Raw genomic sequence first — 14,201 nt, forward strand, 5'->3', positions numbered from 1 at the left:
TAATATACATTTATATTCTACAGATAGTGCTGCTTCAAGAGTTATGTATTATACATTTATAGACATTTTTCTATAAAATGAGACTATAGGCTAAAATATTTAAGTATCTAAGTTATCTCTTCTGTGTGGGGTGAATCTCTCAAGTGTTGTACTGAAGGCTGAAGAGTCCCATGGCAATATTCTGACAAACAAGTCGGAAGTTTAGTTAAAAGATCCTGAGGATATTATGTTGTTCAGATACTACAGTGTCATGGGTTATTTCTACAACACCTCACGATGTTCTAGGACCTCTAGGGCTATACCTGACAATGCCCCAATACTGTACAGTATCACCCGCTCTACTATAACTTGACCCCTCTGAGCTATTTCATAAAATAAAATCTTAAAACTTTATATTGTAAACATAGTGATGGTGGGATTACTTATCAGTTTAACAAAGTTACCTTTATAGCATAAGTATAAAGTGTCGATTTTTGATTCTGCAGTGTTACAGCATAAGGACATACTAACAAGTCATGTTATATTATTATTACTTAAATTTTTGAATATGTAAGATCCAGATTTTCCTCAAAGTAAATCATATTGTACTGATTGGTTTTAAGTTCCTCAGAGATAAAGAGGAAATTTTGTTTCGTTTTGTTGTTCTTGTTTTTGGGCCACGCTCAGTGATGCTCAGGGGTTACTCCTGGCTATGCACTCAGAAATCGCCCCTGGCTTGGGGGACCATAAGGGATGCCAGGGATCAAACCGAGGTCCATCCTGGGTCAGAGCATGCAAGGCTAACACCCTATTGCCGCACTATTGCTCAGGCCCCAATAAAGAGGTAATTTTAAAAATGATCTTTAAGTTCTATATTTTAAACCTAAACAATTCAATGTTGGTGAATGAAGAGGGATGTGAGGGATGTGGTATGGAGAAAACTATCTCACATGTTAATATTTTATGTTAAAAATTATTTGCTTTCATTGATTAAGTTTATGTATAAAGAGTAACTTCATAAATATAGTACTAATTTCATTATTAAGTGTATATTTATATTAATATACATACTTTATTAAATTTTTCATAATTTTATTTATTAAGTTTTTCTGGGTCACACCCAGAGGCTCGCATCGGTTACTCCTGATTCTTCGCTCAGAAATCCCTCCTGTCTTGGGGGACTGTATGAGATGCCAGGGAGGAACCCACTTCTGTCCATTTGGCCCCAGAATCTCCTTAATTATTTTTTGAATGACTGGTATATGATATTAGAAATTTGAACTTCTCTTACAAAGAGTGGAGCCAGGGGCCGGGCGGTGGCGCTAAAGGTAAGGTGCCTGCCTTTCCTGCGCTACCCTAGGACGGACCACGGTTCGATCCCCCGGCGTCCCATATGGTCCCCCAAGCCAGGAGCGACTTCTGAGCGCATAGCCAGGAGTAACCCCTGAGCGTCACCGGGTGTGGCCCAAAAACCAAAAAAAAAAAACAAAAAAAAAAACAAAGAGTGGAGCCAGCAGAGTTCTGCTGTGACTCTGCAGCACAGCAGACATCTTTGAACTTTTCTCTGCCTGCTTGGGCCTAAGAACTGATCCTGTGTGCAACATTCTTCCTTAGAGGTAAGCCAACCCGCCCACAAAGGGTGGAGCCAGAAGAATGCTCCGCTTTCTTTTGAGGTGGGCACATCATCTAGCTAATGAATACCACCACAACATGAAGAAAAACCCACAATAACAAGCTTAACAATGGGGAAACAATGCAGACCAACATCAGGCATAAAAAATGAAGATGACAACTCTGATGACCTGAAAACAGCCAACCACCTAGTTATATTCTCAGACATGGAATTTAGAGAAGAAATATGGAGGTTGTTCACAGAACTCAAAGAAAGCATAGATGGAGTTGAACAGAACTAATAAGAATCAAGAGAATATGAAGATAGAAAACCCACAAAACTACAAACTGAAATAACAGGTCAAATAACAGGTCTGAAAAACTCAGCAGACGAATTGAAAAACTCAATGGAAACCCTCTCCAAAAGGGAAACAACAGCTGAGAATAGAATTAGTGAGCTAGAAAATGAGATGCATAACAACTTCATACAGCAGAAAAGATTGGAAAAAGCCTTAAAGCAAATGATCAGACAATGGAAAAATTACTCAAAAATGTTAACAGATGAAAATAGAAGTGTTTGATAAGCTCAATAGAAACAACATAAGAATCATTGGAGTCCCAGAGACCCATGAAGAAAATCTTTAGGAAGAATCAACAGTCTAGAACATCATCACAGAGAAATTTGAACTTCTTGAACCCAAATATTTATTGTATTAGTTAAGACCTTTACTTCAATAACAACATACTTTTTTCACTATCATTACAATTTTATACCCAATAATCAATACATTATTTTTAGATTCAATGTTAAAAATTTCTCATTTTAAAGACAATAAAATTTTTGATATGCCTGAAGCTTCCTAAAAATCTTTTTAGTTTCTTCACATATCTGTTTATCTTTCATAAAATAGCTCTCATTCAATTACAAGTACAAAACTGCTTCAATTTTCTTTGTTTTCACCGGTTCAGTTAGTGTTTCTGCATCCTTGTGAGGCTAGTATCGAGTTCAGGCTCTGGGCTGTGATATGGTTAAAAACACTTTGAGTATTCATTTTGGTCTAAAACTATGAAAAAGTGAGAAAATACTTAATTTACCACAAAAGAACAATAAAATGACTTGACTACAAATGTATATTTAATCCCTTTATACCTTTCCATTAATATTTAACTGAGAAAAGTTACAAAAGATCAACTTCACAGAGGGAAATGTACCCTAGGCCACATAAAAGAAAGTAGTTATAAATATATTAGGTCAAAGGTATGTTACTAGTATAAGTGAAATAGTGGATAAAATAACTTATTTTTGCTTTCTTACAACCTTTGCTGTAAACATTATTCTTCATGGATCAGTCACTGTATGTCAGAAATGTATGAAATTTCTGCACATTTCTTTTGCATGCAGTGAACTTTCACATTCTAAAGAGTATAGTGGAATATGTATTATTATATATTTATTTATTATACCTATATATCACTATATATGTACATAAACAGAGATGCTCTGGGGTTATTTTTAGCTTTTTGCTCTGGAATTATGATCACACCACATGGGATTAAACCATAGTTAGTGACATGTAAGTGCCTTACTCTTAAACTATCTCTCTATCCTTAGACATTAATAAAGATCAAGTGAAATATGTCTGAGTAGTTTTTAAATATCCTCAGAAACAAATCACTAGGGGTCCTTTCAATAAACTTATTTTGTCATATTTTTCTCTTCCAATATCCTATTTATCAGATTAAATATCTACAGAAATAAAATTCAGACTATGATTTTTATTTATTCATATTAGTATCTAGTACTGGGTTCATCTAACTCAATAAATATCAGATAAAAATTTATTTGGGTACTTTAAAATTCTCATAAATTGACATATGACAGAGTATATATTAATGACTAACAACTATAAAAATATGTAATTTCTATATTGTCTTCTTCTTTCCAAGTTAGTAACCAAAATTTGAGTAATAAATATTTTTACAAACTCTTGTGTCAGTCTCATTAATCATAATTAAACAAAAACTTATGTGATTAGCTACCTCAAAATTATAAGTACTTTTCATTAAAACAAATATTAAGATTATTCTGAAGTCTGAATGAATTGAGCTCTTATGAGAAATTGAAATAAAATTAACTTTCCCCAAAGATAAATAGAATGCTTCAAATTAAGTAAAAATTGCAGAAAAGAATTTGTAAAAATGCCTGCTATTTTTTTCTCTTTTTTTAAGCCGTAATTTCCTGTGAAAATGATTTCATATGAAATGAGATTTTTCAAACTTTAACTTGGACCAAAGGTGAACTTGTTTGAGAGTTTGAACTAAATTGCTTTAGCCATTTTTGAGTTATGTGAAGGTGAGAGTACATTTTTCATGCACCTAACTAAAACAGGTTCCAACCTTTTCTACTTACATAAGTCACAAATGACTAATGCTATATATTTTAGGCTTGACAGGATTAATATATTTCTCAGGAATACCTCTACATTTAAAAGAAAATAATATAATCCTTTTTAAGATGACACAATTTTCCATTTATGATTCCCAAATTACTAATAAAGTACTGCAGTTTTAAAGTAAGGAAAATACAATTAAGGTCATCTCAGATTTCTTTCTCGATTAGGTAGAAAAAAGAAAAGCACAGACAAATATCAAATTAGTGTAGTATTTCAGGGCAGAGAGGCTAGGAAGTTAATGCACTTTCAAGTGCACTTTAAAATGTAAAAGTAATTTAACCTCAACCTTTTACAATGTGGCTGCAGAGAAAAGAAGCAATCTGAAGTTTTGATCACTTAAACTTTGAGCTCTGCTTAAGTAGTACAATGTGAAAAATACACCTTACCAAATGCCACAAAATAAATTTGGAATGATCTATCAGACACAAATTGCTTTTCTTCTTACCTAAGTCTCCTTTAATTCTTAAGGTAAAAGTGTACAAATTTGGGGTCAGGAAGATGGTTCAAAGATGCTAGAGCATATGTATTACATGTACGAACTCTGAAGAAGATCACTGCTTATCTCCCAAACTCCTGCTGGGAATAGCAGTTGAACACAGTACAGGAATAACCTCCTAGTATATGTAAGTGTATTCCAAGAACCAAACAACAAAGTTGAAATTTCAAAATGCTACAGAGGTAGCATAGTGTATTTGCATTTACCTTGCACACCCTTGACACCAGTCATATTATCTAAGTATCCCATATGTATTCCCTAGCACCTTCAGGTGTGCTCTCAGAGTATGGCTCCAGGAATAAGACCTAAGCACAGCAGATGAAGCTCAAAGAAATGAACAAGCATATTAATATGGTTGAATACTATGTTGACTATGTTGTACATAAAGAAAATATGCAATGAATGTTATATTCATATTAGTGAAAGGTATGCCCCAGTTGAAACTACTGAGATGATTTTGCATCATCTTTCATTAACTTTTTTAATTTCCATTACTTTGACACGATTGTAATATATGTCATTTATGTAGGCATTGATTAACATCTTCATTTTAATGATTATTATTTGTTTAATATTGAATTAATTTGAAATAAGAACTTCTCCAAGTGGTGATAAACAACATAGAATGATTAGAGAATGTTTGGCTTATTTTGGGACAGTATGCAGGTTGCATTTAAAATATAATAAAATAAAGCTCAGAGAGAAGCTAGAGTGTGAAATAATGAGATGATGTGGAACTTATCAAAAGAGAAGGGATTGGAATTACAGTATACAGCCAGCGGTGAAAGTACAAACGATAGGGCACTTGCCTTGTACAAAGCCAACCCGTGTTTGATCCTAGCATCCTATATTCATTTCACACCCCACCAGGAGTGATTTCTAAACTCAGAATCCGGAGTAATTCTTGAGCATCACAAGTTATGGCACAAAAACAAAAACAAACAAAAGAAAGAGAAAACATGAAAAAATGTATTCTTATTGTATTTAAGATATTTCCAAAAATAGGGTCCCATTTTATCTGTTTATTATAAGAACTGTTACTCTATAACTCAAAGGAAGAAGAAATATTAATATATCAATACAGGCAAACATTAAAGTCAAAGAGTAATCTCATGAAACTCTTCAAAACAGTTTCAGTATCCATCCTGTAATTGTAACCTCTACCTAAATTTAGCAATATGTGACTCTTGGTAACTGCAGTTCTTGATTGCTATAACATCATCAATCCTGTTCATGCTGAGATAGATTCACATAATTTCAATTAACATTTAGTTTTATCTCATAGTAGACTTTGAGTGGAGAGATAAGAAGATAAATAAATTACCCTTGGAATATATAAGTATTCAATAATTATATATAATAAAGCATGGCTAGCAATTTATAGCATCTTATACACTAGATATTTGTTCTAAGAACCTGGTAATATTAATTGATTTGATCATTACAAAATATCTAATTGATCCCCTTTTTTGAGTAAATATACTTAGGACAATGCTGATGAATATTTAAATTTGTCCATGTGTCATGGATTTTCTTTAATAGGAGAAGATAAGTCATTCTGTATCTAATTTCAGTAATGATGAGTAGTTGCATAATAGGGCAAGTAAGTTATTTAATGCATATATACTTATGAAGTGAATAAAGCAAAAATATTAAATAGCAAGGTATTTCATAGGGGATAAGTATTATTGAATTAGATGGGATTAAGATGTGATAGAAAAGTATAAGAAGTTATTTGTTCCTTTGACAATTAGTGAGAAAAAGAAAAGCTAACAATAGACTGAGATCTATACATGCAGTCAAAGAGAAACATTATTTGGAGATATTTAAACATACTTTAGTATTTAATCAAGGGATGTTAAAATAAAAATATTTATGATGGTTCATTAATGGCATTCTTCCATGTTAAGGTTTTTGATCATTACACTCTATAACTCAATATTATTGTAAAATGGTTTATGACATTTTCTGTTATATAAGTACAAACAAGAAAGTAATTCTGCTATATTAATGTTGTAGAGCTTAGAAAAATATCCTGTTCTGGCTGTGTTTTTTACACTGACTGTATAGAAAGAGGAGGTACAGTAAATGCATCCCATATACACCTCAACACAGGCCCTTTGCCTGGTCTATACTGTGAATTGGGGGACAAAAAAAAAGAAAAAGAAAATATCCTGTTCTGGGGCCAGAGCGGTGGCTTAGAGCAGTAAGGTGTCTGCCTTGCCGAGGATAGCCTAGGACAGATGGCAGTTTGATCCCCTGGCATCCGATATGATCCCCCACACCAGGAGCGATTTCTAAGTGTATAGCTAGGAGTAATCACTGAGCATCACTGAGTGTGTCCCAAAAACCAGAAAGGGAAGTTAAATATTCTGTTTTATTTTCCAAAAATTTAGACTAACTTAAAATTTTAATAATAATAATAATATAATTTACCTTTCATTGTGGTAAATCCAATGAACAAAAGGCATTCATTATATTATTGATAAATCATATTTTATAAAAGTATAAGTACATTTTTATTCTATTTTTATTCTATTTTTCTTCTTTCCCTAAGATGCTTTACTAATACTATTTGAAAAGTTTCTAGATTTTTCACTGTTTCAGTCTTAGAAAAGTATATCTTTTTCCTAGTGTTTAACTACAAAGACTTTGAGATTATTGGAAATATTTAAGACTGTAGTTTTGTTGGACCTATCATTAATGATTCTATTTAATCTCTGTAGAACCCTACTTGAGAGAAAACTTCTAACTGTTGAAAAAAAAAAGCTCTAAGTATTAAGGCAATACACTCCGACAAATGCATTTCCAATGTTTCTTCATTTATTTTCAAATGTATATTAAACATAGTTTCTAGCAAATTTGACTCATTTTACATTTAAGTAAATACATAATAAAGATCTGTTACGGAAGCCACTTATTATATTATGTACCCACTTTAAATATTTATTTTTACCAAAATATATTTCCCAATATTAACTCATTTATACACTGCTAAAATTTGAATGGTGTTAAATATTAGGTAGATTTATGTCTCCAGATTAAGATGGAATCTTCATAGGGTCTGCATTTTCATTAGTGATGTAATGAAGAGGTATAGTTAAATATTGAAAACCACAGAGTCAACAACAGTACAAGCATTAAATCCAAACTTTAATATCCAAACCTAAAAACATGTCTGTCAAGCTGGAAATTAGTGATGGAAATTTCTATTCTCTCCCAACAGGAGAATAGAACATGGGACACTGGTAGAAGAAAGTTGACATTGGTGCAAAAATGCCATATGTCTAAAACTCAACCACGAGTAGCTTTAATAAAATAAATAAATAAATAATAAATAAAATAAAAATTTAAAATCGAAAGTCTATTTATATACTATTAAAATAAAAACAAATATCAAAATCTATCACTTAAGTCTCAGTTTTGCCTTAAAGGCTTAAAATCTTGCCTTATGTTAAATAATCTTTTTATTGGAGGAGGAAGGGGTGAGCCAAACTTGGTGATGCTCAGGGGTTACCTCTGTCTATGCATGCACTCAGAAATTGCTCCTGGCTTGGGGGACCATATGGGACACCGGGGGATTAAACAGTGGTTTGTCCTAAGCTAGTGCCAGCAAGACAGACTCCTTACCACTCTGTGCCACCGCTACAGCTCATATATTTAAATAGTCTTATAATAATTTTTATTATAGTTCTTGGATAGCAAGCATTAAGTTGTTTATTTTTGCAGATGTTTAAATTTAGATAAATTTTCTGAGTAGGTAAAATAACAATACTGGAAAAATATAGGGAGAGACATAAAAAAAAATAGGAAAGTTTGCCTTAGGGCAAAATTTGCTATGAAAACAATGAGATATTAAATATTAAATGATACATACTTCAGATTAACCTTTGTAAATATCTTCATAAAATTAAAGGAAAAGAAGGCAAGTACCAAACAAAGACAATAATGCATAAAGTAAAGTTTCACCAAAGTCAGACCAGGAGGATAGTACAGTGAGCAGGACATTGGCTTTGCATGCAGCTAACCAGCAATCAATTTCTGCTTTCCCATAAGTTTTCCCATCTCTACCAGTTACCCATAAGTGCATTAGCCAGAAGTGAACTTTGAACACAGCTGAGTGTGCTTCCCACTTAAAAAAAAGAAAATAAAATTAAAATAAAAACATTAACTAAACAAAAATGTTGGAGCTGAGTGATACATTTGAAACATCATTAGAGAATCTCAAGAGCACATTTGAAGAGGAATAAATAAAACAATATGTACTGGAGATATGTTAGGTTAAAATATTATCCAAATTTGAGCACAAAGAAGGAAAATAATGAAAATGAGCAGCTAAGAAAGGACTACTTAATATATCAAGAAGAGAAAAAGAAAATATAATTTTGAAAAATATTGCAATTAATAATAAATTTATTTTTAAAATTTTGTATAAACCCCAAAGTCTATCTTACTGGGTAAGAGAAACACACCCTTACATTTTATAAAAAATTATGCAAATGAAAATACAATGATTGCAAATACCTTTTTGGTTTAAGATATACATAGATATTTGCAGAACATAATTTCCTTGTGTTACTGAATGTGAATTACCCTTGTGTTATTGATGTGAATCTCCATTCTGGATGAGATCAGCATAAGGATGAGTGGACTTTGGAGAACAATAGTTCTATTCTAATGTATACATATCTTAAATTTTTCTGAGTCTGCACAAATATACTAATGTGAACACAAATTTTTTTAGTATATGTGCCGCCGAAGTGAGCACTGTGAACACAAAATTTTTACTTGCAACAAGCAAAACAAAAAATAGAAGCTCATTCCTATCAACTGCCATTGGCTTCTGTTGAGAATTGAACATGGAAATTATGTGAAAAGAAATATAATTCAAGACTAGACTGATTTAAAGAATTACTTATGATGCTTCCTAGTAAGCTAATTTATACTGCCTGTAGATAGACAGCCCTGTGCACAGGTTACTGAGCTTGGTATCTAGCCTTCAAGTAAAATAAGAAATATTTGCATATAAATAATGAATTTTTTTTGTATATGTACTGTAACAAAAAATAAAAACAACCTTGTTTTTCTGGCTTAAGAGAAGACAATTGTGATGAATATTTATTAAATTTAAAAAATACATCTATTGCTTTTCAAGAAAGAAATAATGTATTGGACAGTACGGATGGAATTGCTTAGATATCAATATATTATTAATGGTGGTCAAAATGGAAAATGAGTTACTTTGAAAATCATGAGCACTGACTATATGCAATTTAAGAAAAATATCTTGGGTATTATTGAAGGAGGAACTGCATTTCTCTTTGCTTAAAGTTTTCTTCGTAAGTATTTTGCGGGGATGGTATAAAGCAAAGGGACTCAATTTGCGTTGCTGCAGATACTGGATCAGCTTCCAGAAATGCATTTGGTCTACAAAGGATAGCACTTAAGCACAGAATTATTACTTGAGCACCACCATATGTAGTTCAATGTCTTCTATTACCCCACCAAAACAAAAACAAAAACACAACCGTTTTTAAGATAAAACCAATATCCTCTTTTAGCCCACTTTCCACATTGAACATTTTCTATCAAAGAACATAAGAATATTTAGTGATTTTGAAATAAGGTCAAGTCAATTCTAATTTTTCTGAAATATAGTTAGCTTAGATTGACAACAGAAATTATAATATTGTACATATTTACGTGTTTTTCTATTTGTAAGTTGCTTCTTCAAGAAGAAATTTAATTGTAGTAGAAGTCTTTTAAGCCTGTGTACTTCACATTTACTTTTTGTTTTTAGTAGAACTTGATTACTAATTAATGTCTTGAAGATAATTTTGGGGGAGGACATATTCACCAATGCTAAGGATTTACTGCTGGATTTGTGAGAAAGAGTCATTATAGTAGTGCTGTGTAACTGTACACATTGATGGAGATCAAACCAGAGTTATTTTCATGCAAGTAAATGTCTGATAATATTTGTCTAGCCCTTTAGAAGTGTTTATACTTATTAAAATTAGTTTTCTTCAGTAAAATAAAATATTTTTTAAAACTAATATATTTAGATAAGAGAAGAGAGAAACTAGAGAGCAGAGAGGGAAAGAGAGTCAGAGAGATAGAGACAGAGACAGAGTATGGACTTCTCAAGAAAGGAGAAAACAACTTGAAAAATTGCTTTTTTATTTTTTCTAAATTCAATAACAGAAAATTAAATTTATTCATATTCTTCAATAGAAAGTAAGGCTCAGAATATAATTTAAATTTGAGACATGAATCAGTGATAGAGAACTTGCTTTGCATATTTGAGGAATTTAGATAAATTCTTGGAACTACGAAAAAATGCAATAAATTAGAATATAGCATTTTCTTGAAGCCAGAGCAGTGGCACATGTGGTAAGGCTTCTGCTTTGCCAGTGCCAGCCTAGGATGAACCGACGAACCATGCTTCAATCCCCGGGCATCCCAGGAATAATTTCTGAGTGCATAATCAGGAGTAACTCCTGAGAATCAATGACTGTGGCCCCCAAACCAATAAATACATGTTACTCTCCAATTTCCTGTTTTGCTCACCTTGAGAGGCAGACCTGGCCCCGTCTGGGAGGGGTCTTTGGCTTCCTGTTTTGCTGACCTTGAGAGGTTAAAGAAAAGGTTGTTTCAGGGGCAAGAGGAGGATAGATTGGAGGAAATTCGGCTGCAGGAGAGAGAGGGTTCAGCAAAAGAGGTAACTGCTAGAGACATGTTTGAATGCAGGGCTACTTATGGAGCAGGCTTAAGTGGTTAAAAGCTTAGGAGCCACACATGGTGTCTAGGACCTTAATAAAGTTGATGTCTCCTGAAACCTGACTGCCTGTGGATATTTCCTTGCCACCACCCTGAAAATGCTGGCTGGAGGAAGTTGTAGGTGTATGGCCCATGCCTTCAGAGAAAGGCCATCTGCATCCCTCCATCTCACCATCATCCATCATCACCAAGGACTCTATAATAAATGTTTTTCAACATATATATGTATGCATATATATTTTCTTGTATATATATGAATGTATATATATTTTCATTTTCTTGTAGTGCATTCACTTGAGACTTAGGAAAGTGGCTAAGTAATAGAAAACATTTCCAGCATATGAAGAACTGGGTTTTAACACTGTTACTGCTAAGGTAGGAAAGAATCATAATTTTTTTTTTTTTTTTTTGGTTTTTGGGCCACACCCGTTTGACGCTCAGGGGTTACTCCTGGCTATGTGCTCAGAAATCGCCCCTGGCTTGGGTGGACCATATGGGACGCCGGGGGATCGAACTGCGGTCCTTCCTTGGCTAGCGCTTGCAAGGCAGACACCTTACCTCCAGCGCCACCTACCTGGCCCCAAGAATCATAATTTTAAAAAAGGTAAGATTTAATATTTTGCTGTCTAAATATCTCCGAGATATCTCTATTACATTATAAAAAATTCTAAAATAGAGTAGTATATTAATTCAAATGAATCGAATCACTATAAAATGATAACAAGAAAGATAGTAAAGGTTAAATGCAAGATCTTCAGGGCTAGAGCGAGTACAAAGGTTAGGGAGTTTGCCTTGCATGCGGCTGACTTGGGTTCAATCCTTGGCATATACTCTCTCGAGTTTGCCAGGAGTAATTTCTGAGCACAGAGCAAGGAGTAATCCCTGAGCGTCCCCAGATATGTCTCCACCACCCAATAAATAAATAAAATAAATGCAAGAACTTCTGGTTCTAGTTAGGATTTAGCATTTCACACAAGGTCATAATCAACTGAAAATTAAAGTAACAGTTCAATCTAAATCCAGAAGAACTGTAGGTGCTATAAATGAGCTAAATTATAAAAAATGTAATACCTGCTCCCCCAACCTTAGAATAACGGACAGTAATGCTGATTTTCATATGTAGGCAGGGTTGGGGGACACTTACTAACTTGTCTAAAGCGATGGGATGAATTCCATCAGGAAGCTTCAAAGCACATAACACACCCTCCCTTAAAACTGCTGCCATAGATGTTTTCCATCCTGAGCATTGTCCAGGGGAGGCAGCTGCAAATCCAAAAAGCTGATAAAAACAATCACCCTGAAATGCTAAATTTTTTAGCTGGCAGGTTTTGCAATAAATTTTGAATAGAGTAACAGCATCACAGAAAATTTGTCCCAGGCTTTTACTTTTTTAAATTTTACTTTGTATTCTTTATTATTTTTTGTTTGCTTGCTTTGTTGCTATATCCATCTGTATTTAGAAATTACTCTTGGCTCTGTGCTTAGGGATCAGTCTTGATGGGTTTGAAGAACCATCTGTGGTGCCGAGGATGGAATCTGAGCTAGTAACCTGCAAGGCAAACACCTTACCTGCTGTGCTCTTTACTCCAGCTCAGGCATTTTCAGATCCCTACTCAAGGTCAAAACCACGAAGGTATGGGAAATACACCTCCGAAGCAATGTTCGTTTCCATTAAATTCTAGACATTTAAGTTTTAAATTTTTGGATCAGATGGGCAGTGCAAGAGAAAGTGTTACAGTATATGTAGTGTGTGTGTGTATATATATATATATATATATATATATATATACACACTACATATATACATGTGTATATATATGTAAGCAGCAAAACATATTTAGGCAACAGAGACAATTCTTCAGAGTGGCTACATTTAGGAAATCTCAATTTATTCAGAAACATAATGGCTCATGGTCTCAAAGTTAAATAAAGGTTAGAAAGAATATGATAATCTCCTAAATCTCACTTTGATCAGATGCTAACGCTTTGTGAAAGAATATTTCTGTGCTCGCTTCGGCAGCACATATACTAAAATTGGAACGATACAGAGAAGATTAGCATGGCCCCTGCGCAAGGATGACACGCAAATTCGTGAAGCGTTCCATATTTAAAAAAAAAAAAAAAAAGAAAGAATATTTCTGTGCTGACTTAAAATTGTTTTAAGTCAAAAAATTATTTTAAGTCACAAATCAATAAATGATATCACTGCTCTGTGTCGATATTATCGATTCAGTCACATTTAGTAGTGGAGTTATTAATGATACTTGTAAACTCTAATTTGTGTTTTGCTTTTTTTTAATACAAACATGTTTGTCAAGGTTATTTTAAAAATATGCAAGATTCAAGAAAATAGAATTCAACAGGTGAGACAAGAAGTGAATGAAAGCATAAAGACAGGAATATAGCTGATTAACTGATAGAAAATTATACTATTAATGACTAAGAAAACATTTGGTTGAATGTTAGAAAACATACATATCGAAATGGGAAAATAAAGAAGCAATATTCACAAAATATAAGGATTCTAAATAGTAGAGATACAAAGCACATAAATTTTTTCATATAAATTAATTTTTAATACACTATTGTAGACTAGACGCATAAGTATAACTGGATAAATTTAATATCAAGACACTAAATAATAATATGAAAAAGAAAGATAGCAATAAGGATGACATGAAACACATAATAGTTGAAAAGCAACTCACATTTAGAGTGACAAACTGAAAAATAAAGATGAGGCGCATGAATAAGGACAGACAGATGGACACATATGGATATTTGTTTTAATGTGGAATTAAATAAAAATGATAATAATTTTAGAAGCTGTTTAAATTTAAGTAGTTTACTGTAGCTTTCCATAAATATTCTATAAAATTTTT

General features: G+C 33.0%; 1 protein-coding gene, 1 non-coding gene and 1 pseudogene across 4 annotated transcripts in view; 2 read left to right on the top strand and 1 right to left on the bottom strand.

Annotated features, from left to right (window-relative positions):
* BRINP3 (BMP/retinoic acid inducible neural specific 3) overlaps window positions 1–14,201 on the bottom strand; it is a 405,270-nt gene that overhangs the window by 155,109 nt on the left and 235,960 nt on the right. The window lies entirely within an intron of this gene.
* On the top strand, window positions 6,569–6,693 carry LOC126005251 (uncharacterized; annotated as a pseudogene).
* Window positions 13,324–13,430, top strand: LOC126005560 (U6 spliceosomal RNA). Its single transcript, XR_007494609.1, has one exon. It is a non-coding gene; the product is annotated as a U6 spliceosomal RNA (small nuclear RNA).

The sequence above is a fragment of the Suncus etruscus genome, chromosome 3 (genome assembly GCF_024139225.1).
Source record: "Suncus etruscus isolate mSunEtr1 chromosome 3, mSunEtr1.pri.cur, whole genome shotgun sequence".
NCBI classification, from domain to species: Eukaryota; Metazoa; Chordata; class Mammalia; order Eulipotyphla; family Soricidae; genus Suncus; species Suncus etruscus.